The 12,982-nt window shown below is 43.0% G+C and overlaps 1 non-coding gene across 1 annotated transcript; it reads left to right on the top strand.

Moving 5' to 3' along the window:
* The first annotated feature begins 6,212 nt into the window (after positions 1-6,212).
* LOC116983596 lies at positions 6,213-6,404 on the top strand. Its single transcript, XR_004414752.1, has one exon. It is a non-coding gene; the product is annotated as a U2 spliceosomal RNA (small nuclear RNA).
* The last annotated feature ends 6,578 nt before the right edge of the window (positions 6,405-12,982 follow it).

Below are 12,982 nucleotides of genomic sequence, written 5' to 3'. Positions count from 1 at the left end.
TCAGTGAATACAGTTTCATGGATCTCTGGCGTTCCGTTCTTGAAGTCAACAATCAATGCTTTCTGGCTGGAACACTGGAAAAAATACCGAAATAATTTTGTGAAGTCTAGGATCATTCTGGACTAACAAATTGAGATAGACCAATGTAGAGGTCACAGCTTCTCATTTCCCAGGTGCCAACCTGTCGACACACATACACTTTTCCCAAACAGAAAGCAAAAGTAGGATTTTTGTCATGCACCAATCTCCCTCTCTGCTTACCAGGCTAAAATCAGAGTGGAGACTCAACACTAGCAGTGAACAAACCTACTGACTTGTTTCTACACAGAAACTACCATGTAATTCATAGAGGAGAGAATAAAAAAGGAATCCTCTGTTTCATTTCCCATTGCATCAGATTGGGTGCAAAGAAAAAACTCCGCCTCTCTGCTTCATGTGGTTGTCATCATGGACAATCTAGGCAAGAGGTTGGGAGGGTGATGGGGTAGTGTACATCTTAATTGTTTGCAGTTTAACATTTCAACCATACTTCTGCTGGTAGCACTCTTCCCTCTGAATCAGAAGTTTGTGTGGTCAACACTAGAGTTTGAGGGAGTGCTTCAGCATTGGAGGTGTTGTCTTCCAACTGAGATGGCCCATCCTTCAGGCTGAGGTATGAGATCAAATTGTATTATTTGAGAAGGAAGATAGTTTTGACCAATTCAACCTACATCAACAAGATCTGAAGGTACCAGAAACACTCAGTAGGTCAGGCCGCATCCGTGGAGATAGAAACAGAACATTTTGGATCTTGGACTCTTCATCGGATTACCAGCATTTTCTGCTCTTATTTTAGATTTCCAGCATCTGCAGTTTTTTTTATTTTCATCAATAAAATCTGTTCAGCATCTCACTGGTATTTTTAGGACTTTGTTATGTGCAAGTTGGTTATCGCATTTTCTATCACTGTAGCAACTATGCACCACAACATGCTCCATTTTGCTGTAAAATACATCAGGTTTCCTGAAGTGGTAAAAGGTGCCAAAAGTTCTTGTTTTTCCAAAGGTCCCAGTACTCTGAATGAGGATTTATCATCAGTGAGTTAGCAGTGCTTTTCAAATTCTCAAAATCCAAGCAGTAATCAGCACCAATGGATCCTACTGTGGGAGCACCAGATTGAAGGGCTTCAACATGGCTTCTCAGAATCACTGTTTGAATATCCATTGAGGGAGTTTCCATTTATTCAGGAAATGTCCTAAGGGCAGAACAGTGTTGCAGTTACTAGATCTGCTGCCTCACAATACCAGTGACTAGGCTTCTCATTGTGTGCTATTACTGTGGTGTTAGTACGTTCTCCCAGTGACTATCTGGGCTTTTCCAGGTGCTCTGGTTTCTTCCCACATTACAATGAAGTTCGGGTTGGTTGGGTAATTGGCCGGCATAATTGTCCCTAGTGTGTAGGTGAGTGGTAGAATCTTGGGGGAGTTGATGAGAATGTGGGGAGAACAAAATGTGGGATTGCTGGGGGATTAGTGTAAATGGGTGGTTGGTGGTTGGCATGATTTCAGTGGGCTCAAGGGCCTGTTTATGTGCTGTATTTCTGACTCTGGAAACCAAATAACTTTACTGGTAATACCCAAACTGATCATTCTTAATTATTCTAGGTATTATCATAATTCTTGTGGTAGAATTGTTTTTGGTAATAATACATTTGGTTAATACGTTTGCTTCAACAATGACAATGCTTCTTTGACTAAGTTGCCTGTGAAAGATCTACAAGTAGCCATAGCACTTTCAACAATATGTTCAGTCACACCCTTCATGTTGTTACCAGAGCATGAAACAGTAAACCAAAAGGACAGGGCCCCTCGGTCCATGAAGTCTGTGCTGACCACAAACTCAAATTAAACTACTCCCCTTTGCGTGCACGCCATCCACATCCCATCATTCCCTTTATGTTCATGTCTGTCTTGATGCATCTTTAATGTCATTTTCATCTGCTTTCATCACTTTGCTTGGCAGCACATTCCAGGCACATGCTGGTGCACAAAGAAACGTGCCTCCTACATCGCTTTGAAACTTCCCACTTTAAAACTATGCCCTCAGTATTTGACACTTCCACCAAGGGAAAAATCTATGCTATCTATGCCTCTCGTAATTTTACATATTTTTATCAGGTTTCTCCAAAGAAAAGAATCCAAATGTATCCAATCTCTCCTTACTGCTAATATCCTCTAGTCCAGGCAACACCATGGTGAACTTCTACACACGCTTCAAAGCTACTGCATCCTTCCTATGGTGTGGTGATCAGAATGGCACAAAATACTCCAAATGGAGCCTCACCAAAGCTTTACACAGCTGCAACATGACTCCAGACTTTGATGGTCAATGCCCCCACCGCTGAAGACAAAAATGCAATACATCTTCTTAACCGCTCCATCTACTTGTGTTGCCACATTTGTTTGCAAATGTTTAGTTTGCCCTATGAAACTGCACCATCAGTTTCCCTCCCTTATCACCTTCTCAGGCATGAATGCTAGCAAAATCTCCTTTCAACTTCCTACTGAGCAGCACCCATAGCATATCCACCCTGGTAACTTGCTTGTTGGCTTTTCTGAAGCACTAACACAAGAGCCTCAATCTCTTTAGGTCAGCCATGTGCTGTGGTCTGAACACTTCTGCAACATTTATGATATCCCTTGCTCTGCTTGACATGCTCTCCTGCTGACCACCTCACTGGGCCTTCCATGTCGGCCTTCCTTACTGCCTTTTAAAATGACTGCTGCCTTGTAAACTTCTTCAGTATATCCGAGGCATAATAGAACTTTGATTCACCAGAATGTCAGCTTAACCTTCATTGGTTGTATGTTTCATTACCAGCCTGAACTTGTACATACTTGCAACATTCTCCTGTTTGGATTACCTCGCTCTTTCCAAATCCCTTGGCTTTCCTTCAAATTTCTTGTCACCATCACATCACCCAAGACAATCGCCTTACCAATGTCACCCTTGATTCCATGATTCACCCTCAGTAGCAATGTTACAAAATGTTGAGATTTAAAAAATCAAGTCTGCAATTTATCCCATCAGATAAAACATAAAAAGAAGTTTAATTTGACACTTTATTCACTTTCATATCTTCAGTATTAAAAAAGTTATGGCCATTTTCATACTCGGAAATTAGCATCTTGTTCCCTATTGCTTTTCCATTGACTTAACACAAAAGCTGTGATCGAGGACAGTCAAAAGCCCATAACTTTCTTAAAAATTAAGAGAACTGAAAGAAATTTTCAGTTATTATAGATTGAAGCATTCTGAAACAAATATGAAACAATCTTACTTGGATGACCTGAAATTAAAGCATATAATTAGTTAGTTACCTAATTGTAGCTAATTACAAAATTCAATTACTAGATCTAAACATCTATCCATTTCTTAAGAAAAGATTAACATTTTTAAATAGCCTGTGTCCAAATAACATTCACACAAGAATTCACAATATAACATAATTTTAAAATCTCATTGTCATGAATTTATAGGCCAAATGGAAGGAATTTAATGTTTAATTCCCGTAAATTAATGGGCATTTTAAACATCTTGCGAGTGGATTTTTGTGGAATGCGATCGATTGGAACGTTGCGGTGTGCGGTGAATTTGTACCCCATATCGGCAGGAAAAACACTGCCAGTTCGTATGGGGCCATAATCACATTTTCGCCAATGGAATTTTGATTAGTCATCCTAAGAAGCAAGTTTATATGTAAAATAAACGACTTACCTTATGTTTTGTCCCCTACGTGAGATCCGTCCCTTTGTCGGCGTTAGAAGTCGCTGTTTTATTTTACTCCAGCGATTAAATTGTCCCGCGCTTTTTTTAAAAAACTTCCGAGAACGCAAGTCGGAACAATTTTTCAGCATCAGCTAGCAGCCTGAGAAAGTATATCTCGGACAGGCAGGAGAAAACGGCATTTTAATCCCGCCCCCCCCCCCCCCAAAGGCGCCATAGTCGCGCACACGGCCAGTGGCAGAACTGCAGCGCCGCTGAAGGTAAGTATTGTAACATACCTACCCTCAGCAGCAAGTAACTCTTCATATTTAATTTTACTTCGGAGTCACGTGAGTGACTACGTGAAGAACCCGCTCAGTGCGCAGGCGCGGCATTACGCCAGCAGTGCAACAGCGGCTGCGGGAGCTAGGCACTCCCGCAACAGAGAAACGGACCGTCAGGTGAGTATCCTGAGGTCGGGTTTCTTTTACAGGGGAGCCCCTTTTTCTGCTTGTGTTTTACAGGCAGAGAAAAAGGCTCTGGAACAAAACTGTCCCCCGTTCGAGGAGGAACGTTTCCCGTCGGGGGGAAGGGGGGCAGCAACAGGCGGTAGGAGCGACCCGGTGTTCCTCTATTCCCCGACACCGTGCCGAGCCCAGCCCGATAGCGGGCTGGATGTATAGCCACCCGAAGAGGCATCCGGCAGGTGTTCCCGATTTGGGACGGGACGTCTCTCCACCCGCACGGGGGGAGAGAGAGCCGCCTGAGCCGCTGGAGCGGCTCTAGGTGCAGGTGCCTGCGAGACGCGCTGCTTGAGGGGCGCTCTCGCTTCTACAAGGCACAAAAGCTCCAGAAGAAGGCGGTAGGAACATTTTACCGGGCGTTCCGCTATCCCCACACCGCGCCGAAGCCAGTCCCGCTAGTGCCTGAGCTGCGGGCTGGATGTCTAGCCATCCGAAGAGGCATCCGGCCGGTGGCTTCCGACTTGTCGGAGGGGACGTCTCTCCACCCGCAGGGAGAGAGACAGCCGCCTGAGCCACTGGAGCGGCTCCTGGAGCAGGAGCTCCTGCGAGACACGCTACGTGAGGGGCAGTCTCGCTGGAGGGTTCAGGCATACCCTCCACAGTGCCTAGGCACTGCCCATCGCTTCCTCCTTAGTGTGGTTAGCTTTGGGGTGACCAGTGGCTGGGCTGGTCATGAAGAGGGGTCACTGGCTGAACAATATCGGGAGTATGCTTGAGGTACAGGATCAGGAAGAGCTGATGGGTGTGGCCGCTATGTGGCTCCACCACTAGCGAGATGGCTTTTCAGTCTCAACTGATGGCCAGCTTACTACCTGTCTTTTCCAAAAAACCTCTCCAAGACAGGTAGCCATGAGGCGTTGGTTTTATCACGCCTCCCCTAAATTGCATTTACTCAAAGTGCCCGCCATTATTGGGGGATACATTGAGCAGCGCATTTAACCTAAATATTTTAAAATGCATTTGGTACCCTGACGTCGGCTATCATGTCCACCTGCTCATTCCAGAAGGGCAGGGTAGTATGGCAAAACACCTGACCCTACTGTTCAACGGTATACCTCATAACTTCTGAAATGAACTCACAAACCTGCCCTCAATCTATGAAATTAACAGGACTATGAGAACGCCGACCTCATAAGCACAGATCCTGCTACCTGGCACTTACCAAACCAGTCCTAAAAAACTGGACGAAGTGTTCAAACTATTCGGCACAAGAGGGCAGAGTCTGGAATGAGCACCACACTAAACCAGACAGCAGTACCTCTACGTGTCCACCAGGGGCGTCTACCTCATGGTACTGGTGAAAGCTCGGGGCCTGCATGCCAAACCTGTAGCATTTTAGGCCACGGCCCAGAGCAGGCCCCAGGGGAAAATGTGCCACCCCCCAACAAACATCGTCCCTACAAGAACAAGGAACCAGAAACCGAAGAAAACAACAATGAAGACAGATAAGTATGGTTCCTACCATCACATAAAGGTTAAGGGTTGTACTAACAAGGGGTGGATGAATCACGCCTGGTTAGGAAGCTATCACTCTTGGTAGTTATATACCAAAAAATAAATACAAGGGGAATAGAATTAATATCTTGCCACCAATTCAGCAAGCACCCCAAGTGGTCTACCCTCCCACGATGGTGAATGTCGCACCATCGTTGATAAACCACTTGAGTATTTCACCAGGTATACCCATTCATGGGATTTGTAACTACTACCATGGATCCAAGGATACTTTATGGTAGACATCGACCTTGAAGATGCACACTATTCAGTACCTTCTCATATAAGTTTCGGATATACCGCAATTACCTGGATGGAGTAACCATGATGAGCGTTGCGGCATTTAAGTCAAAGTTATCCAGAATCAACTAGCCCTGACACTTAGAAACATTCCGTCATGGCATGTTTATATATTAACGACAAACTATCCTTGGATACAGCTTTAGCTGCATCGCTTCTCGGCCTTTTGGCTAAGATCAAGTGTAGTATCTGTTCTTATCAGTTTAATAATCTGATACGTCCCTTATCTAGGGACCATATATTAAATTGAATTTTGGAACAGGGAGATGGAATAGGGGCTTGCTCCGTCCACTCCACGCATCGACCCAGTATTGCAGTGCCTCTGGGAACGGTGCACAAAATATATATCCAGATATTTACGTTGACCATCCACAACGTTGTTATCTGGTATTCATTAAGACTATCAGTCATGGTGCATTAACCACCAATCAACTACGTGGCAAAGTAATTGGGATATAGCAGCATTACCAGCTACTGAACTTTGTACCTTTCCTATGAGCTGAGATACTAGTGTTCAAAACTATCTCTACCTGTAATATGGGGGCAAATGGATTAATCTGTAGTGTTATCATGGAATTTATCGGCAGGAAGGATTATGGTTGTACACTTCCACCTGTTTTGAGTAACATCTTATGTGTCCTGATGTGTTACTGACCTTGTAATACTTAATGCCAATATGAATTGACTTAAACATGTTATATATTAACTTACTTAATTCTAGTGAAGCATTTGCTCAGTAGTCCACCAAATTTGCATGTTCGTTTATAAGATAACAACATCAGTGGTGGCATATACCAAACCACTTGGGCGGAGAACATCGATATTAGGGGACAATTTATTAACAATTGGAAACCGTTTGTCGTCAAACATGTTTGACCATCAGTAACTCACCTATCAGGTGAGCTAAATACTGTAAACATACATTTAAACCAAAAATATTTGCTGAAATCACTAAGCAATATGGACACCAGATATCGATTCCTTATATCCAATTAAATCACCACGTACTAACTTACGTCACATGAAACCAATCTCAAGGCAGCGGCAATGGAGACATTCCCGCGTATTGAGGGGTGGGGGGAACCTAATCTCTATGTTTTCCTTTCCTTCTACCTCTTCAATAGGTACTACGGCTTCATCAGTCGGGTACTACGCAAATTACAGTGGACCAAGTCCACAAGCATGGTTCCCAGTGATCCTCGACATGGTCATTAAAAGAATTGCAGAATTGGGAAGACCATTGCTGTGCTTGGATCAGGAGCACTATCAACCTGATGACAGCATTCCGTCGCATATCCTAGGGAACATACCTGAGGAGCATCAAGAAATGGTACACTGTTTCCAAAACAGGAATTACACATTCAACTATAACAAAAAACTGTACTGGAGCTCCTGGCAGGTCTTCACCACAATGAAGGACATGTTCTGTTAGCCTACTCAACTTGGGTACCGCTCACTGGTGATCAGATACAGGAGAGGTATATCAATCCATTCCCCAGAAATAGGTACACCCAAATTGGGATGTCAGTGAAATCCTGACATACCTTAGGGGATGATCACCAGCCAGGTCACTCACCCTGGAACAGCCTACCCTGAAGATGGACATGCTGGTGGCCTTACATCAACACAAAGAGCCAGCTCTCCCATCTACTGCGATGGGACAACATGGTTATAACACCAGATAGTGTCACATGCCCATTCAAGGGTTGGCCAAACAGAACAGACCAGGAACATCAGGTCCAGTCATGAAATTCCGGGCATACCCACCTGAACCACGTTTTATGTGTCATGACCCACTTAGAGATCGACACAATAAGGAATACCGAGGGAGAGGAAAAAGCCTTATGGGTCAGCCACAGGAAACCTCATGGTCGGGTGACGAGCTAAACTATCTCTAGTGGCTCAAGCAGGTACTGGGAGTTGCTGGAGTAAATACTAACGTGTATAAAATCTTATTCCACCAGAACAGCTTCCACGTCAGTAACTAAGAGGATGGACGAGCCTATGGACCACATCCTGGCTACTGCAGGGTGGTCTAGGGAGTATACGTTCCAAACTTTTATAACAAACCACTGACAGAACCTGTATCGTTTGCAGAAAAAGAATCTGCAAAAAATATATAATTTAAGCCCGGGGGAGCAATTGGTCTTGTTGTTGTTAATAACACCATTATTGTTTTTACAAACAGATTCATGGTTGATTACGATAACATACTTCCTCCCTCGAATGACTTCGGCAGCGAGTGAAGTATGAACTGTTACACGGTTTGAAATCACAGAGCTTTGAAGTCTTCACGTAGTCACTCACGTGACTCCGAAGTAAAATAGTAAGATTAAACGAGAACTTACCAGTTTGAAGTTTGATCTGTATTTTATGAGGAGTTACGATGAGGGATTACGTGCCCTCCGCTCCCACCCTCATTATATGGATCAAACTAATAAATTGATGTCTCCTTATCTTTACTATGTTTACTTCAAATAACTGTGTCTATCTGTGATTCCACACCGCTGCTTGGAAGTATGCCGCGCCTGCGCACTGAGCGGGTTCTTCACGTAATCCCTCATCGTAACTCCTCATAAAATACAGATCAAACTTCAAACTGGTAAGTTCTCGTTTAATCTTACTATTTTACTCTACATCTAAGTTCCTTCCATTCTCCTGCGCTAATGTTTTTGTCTTTGCCTCCTCTACCCATCCTGCACATCCACTCTGTTATATATCTTCAATTCTGTTCTGCGGTCTCAAGATTTTAATTGCTGTTTCAGTTTATTCCAGGTCATTTCCTTGTTTCTCTGACAAATTTCTAGCATGCCTCCAAACAAATCACCATTGCCTACTCCAGAAACACTCCCACCCCAGCACCCACCGGACCCCTCAGTGGCATTCTTTCTCCTATTGTCCTGCTATGTTAATTTGGCAGCTCAATCGATCAAAGGTCTCCATAATTTGTGGCCTGACTGTCTTGTGTGAATATAGTCTACATATACTAGTTGTTAGTTTTTCTTATGCAGCCAAAGAACCTATTGATCTAGCTCACCCTGTCGGCAAAGCAAAAATGCTAACTAACTATAGGCCGTAATATGAGGATCTATTTTTATGATGGATCATGATGGACCTCATGAGATGGTACCCTGAGCAGACTGTCAAAGTTTGGTAAAATAGCTTATCGCCTACTCACCAACCTTGTTCCAAGACCTTGCTTGGTTGTAAGTGGGATGGGGATGACCCTATCAGGTCCTACCTCCATAGCTGGGAGACTCATTCCCAACCCATGCTGCCCTCAAGATGGTTGCTGGGCAGATGAGACAATTGTTTATCTCAGTCATACAGTGTGGAAACAGGCCTTTCAGCCCAACGTCCATGCCGACCAATATGCCCCATTTACACTAGTCCCACCAGCCTGTGTTTGGCCCATATCTCTCTAAACCTATCTCACCCATGTGCCTGTCATAATGTTTCTTAAACATTACAATAGTACCTGCTTCAACTACCTCCTCCGGCAGCTCGTTCCATACACCTACCACCCTATGTCATCCGGCTCTTGATTCCCCAACTCTAGGTAAAAAACTGCATTTACCCGATCTATTCCTCTCCTGATTTTATACACCTCCATAAGATCACTCGTCATCCTCCTGCGCTCCAAGGAAAAATGTCCTAGCTTGCTCAACCTCTCCCTATGGCTCAGGTCCTTGAGTCCTGTCAAAATCCTCAGAAATCTTCTCTGCACCCTTTCTGGCTTGACAACATCTTTCATAGAAACATAGAAACATAGAAAGTAGGTGCGAGAGTAGACCACCAGGTCCGTCGAGCCCGCACCGCCATTCGCTCATGGCTGAACACTAAACAGACACACTTACCCACAAACAGTAGACACAAGACACAGAACACAAGACACTACCCTCCCCTTCATACCGCTATCACCCCTCTCCACCCCAAGAACCGCGTGATCTCCTGGGGGAGGCAAAAAACCGGATAAAAACCCAGGTCCAATTCGGGAAAAAAAATCCGGGAAATTCCTCTCCGACCCCAATCCAGGCGATCGACACTTGTCCAGGAGATCACTCAGGTCTTACTATACTAACCATACCTAGGTCCATATCCCTGCCCTCTCCCCGTAGCCCCTTATCCCCTCGGCAGCTAAAAAACCATCTATTCTAGACTTAAATATATTTTTCGCATGGTGACCAACATTGAACATTACTCTAATTGTGGCCTCACCAATGTCTTATATAACTGTAACTTGACCTCCCAACTTCTATACTCAATACTCTGACTGATGAAGGCCAATGTGCCAAAAGTTGTTTTGACCACCCTATTTACCTATATTACTTTCAAGGAACTATGTACCTACACTCCTAGACCTCTCTGCTCTACAACACTCCCCAGAGTCCGACTATTCACACTGTCCTGCCCTTGTTAGATTTCCTAAAATGCAACACCACCCATTTATCTATATTGAATTTCATCAACCATTCCTCAGCTCACCTGCCCAATTAATCAAGATCCTGCTGCAATTTTTGACAAACATTTTCATTATCTACAATACCACTCATCTGCAAAGTTAAATCTCTTTGATTGAAACAGCATGGAAACAGGACTTTCGGCCCACTGAGTCTACGTTGATCATTGATCATACGTTCACACCAGTTCTGTTATCCCACTTTCGCATCCACTCCCAACACAACAGGGGAAATTTATACAGGCCAATTATCCTACCAACACTAGTCCCACCAGCCTGTGTTTGGCCCATATCTCTCTAAACCTATCTCACCCATGTGCCTGTTTTAGGGATGTGGGAAGAAACTGGAGCACCTGGGGAAACCCACGCAATCACTGGGAAAACGTGCAAACTCCTCACGGACAACATCCGAGTTCTTCCATCAACAGTACTCTGTATTTGTCAAGAAGGGCAGAAAGAAATGACCCTTGTTGAGGTTCATCCCATTAACTGCATGTCAAAGGACACTGATCTACTGTCATTCCTAGGGCCATGTATGGAGAGACATGTCAACTGTTCCTGGAAGATCATTAATCTGGTGAAAGTCAAGCTTCAGTGTTCCAGTGTAAGCAGATATCTGTCAGTGAATGCCAGTGACTGACACAATCCTATGTGCTGAGGGATACATTGAACTCAATGAAGTCTCAACAAAGACTATGTGGAAGCTAAGAATAACAATTAGTAAGCAGCCAGGAGAAAAGAGGCTCCCTCAGAAAGATAGGAAAATTATACCCACTTTGGAAGAAAGAAGAGGGACCTCAATATTCAAAATCAGCAGGTGTCCCTATGTATTCCAGATCTGTTCTTAAATGTACAGATTGTTCTAGGAACCGTAACTGTAGATATAATAAAGGCAGCTTGTTTACAAGGTGACTAAAATACAAGAATGGAGCTGGGAGAATATGAAAGCTCAGAACATTTTTACCATCAACAACCCTTTGCCTGATCGATCACTCTAGTGGCTCTGACAACTGTGGATTCATCCAATTTGAGCACAAAATGCTAGGGTAATCCAGTGTGCTAATGAGGGAATGTTGTACAATGGGGATAATACATCTTGTTTAAAGTTTTAAATCAAGTGTTTTTGCATTTGGATGAATGTAAAGATCTCATGAGTTTTTTCAACTAACTCGCAACCAATGTAACTACCTATCATTGAAGGACATTTAAAGTATTTCACAGCCAATAAAGTGTTTTTGTAGCTGTAAACACTGCTGTAATAGGCGAGACATATCAGCCGATTTGCACACAACAAGCTCCTGCAAATAGTAATGAGATAAACTACGAGATAATCTTTTCTGTGATGCTGGTTCTGGGGCAAACATTGGCCAAGGAATTGCTGAGAACCTCCGCGCTTTAGTTTAAATAGTGTCATGGGTTCTTTAATGCATGCTCTGTTTAATGTTCCATTTAAGCATTTAAAACTCATAATCTCCAAGTGTGCTGAAGTCCCTAAATCCTGTATAAGAGTGTCAGTCTGCGGTTTATGTTCAGGTCTCTAGTGCAACATGAACCCAAAGCATTTTTGACTCAGTTAAGAATGCTATTAGTGAGATAAGACTGAAAGTTAAAAATTAATTTGGTGTCTTCCACTCTGAATTTTTTTGTTGTAATGTTTCTGCTGAAGAAGGGTAAAATAAATTAATTGTAGAGATGTTGTTGCAGATACTTGTGTCATAAATCAAAAACCAAACTAGTAAGCATTTAAAGTTGCACAGGTCAACAAGCAGCCAGTATGGATTTATGAATGTCAAGTCATGCATGACAAATTTGAAACATATTTTTTGAAGTGACTGATTGTCTAGAAAAGAAAATATTGTGAGTGTACTATCCATAATTTAAGTTTACCAAAAAGGTTATGGTTAATAAGTATTCTTTGGTATGAATAAGGGTTAGAGGTGATGCACCCCGGGAATCAATGATGGGTATTTATTTATAGATGACATGGTTTAATGGCACATGCTGTGAACATACAGCAGGAAAACTGTGAAGGGATTGTAAAAGGCATCAGACAAATTAGATAGATGGACTAATGACTTGATGCAATTTAAAGCAGACATTAGTGAGGTCACATGTTTTGCAACATAAAATGAGGAATGGAAGGAGATTAAATAGAGATTCAATATGGATTAAAGAGTTGAGAGTGCGAGAAAGATCTAGGAGTTTCAAATAAATCATTCCTTGAAAGTAAAGACATAGGTAAAGTCATCAAAAGGGCAATTGCAATTCAGATTTTGCAAATAGGTTCACAGAATACAAGGGAAGGGATCATAATAAATTTGTACAATGTAATAGTGGTAGTACAGTTAGGATGCCTCACCTCTAAAAAAAACTATAACCTATATTCACTGGGGATGTGAAACTAGCTCTTTCAGAACCTGATAATGGTTTACAGATTCTGCTTGATTATCTCTACCAAAGA

This window comes from Amblyraja radiata, chromosome 18, assembly GCF_010909765.2.
Source record: "Amblyraja radiata isolate CabotCenter1 chromosome 18, sAmbRad1.1.pri, whole genome shotgun sequence".
In the NCBI taxonomy this organism is placed as follows: Eukaryota; Metazoa; Chordata; class Chondrichthyes; order Rajiformes; family Rajidae; genus Amblyraja; species Amblyraja radiata.
The sequence above is the reverse complement of the archived record's forward strand: the minus strand, read 5'-3'. Positions and strand labels throughout refer to the sequence as shown.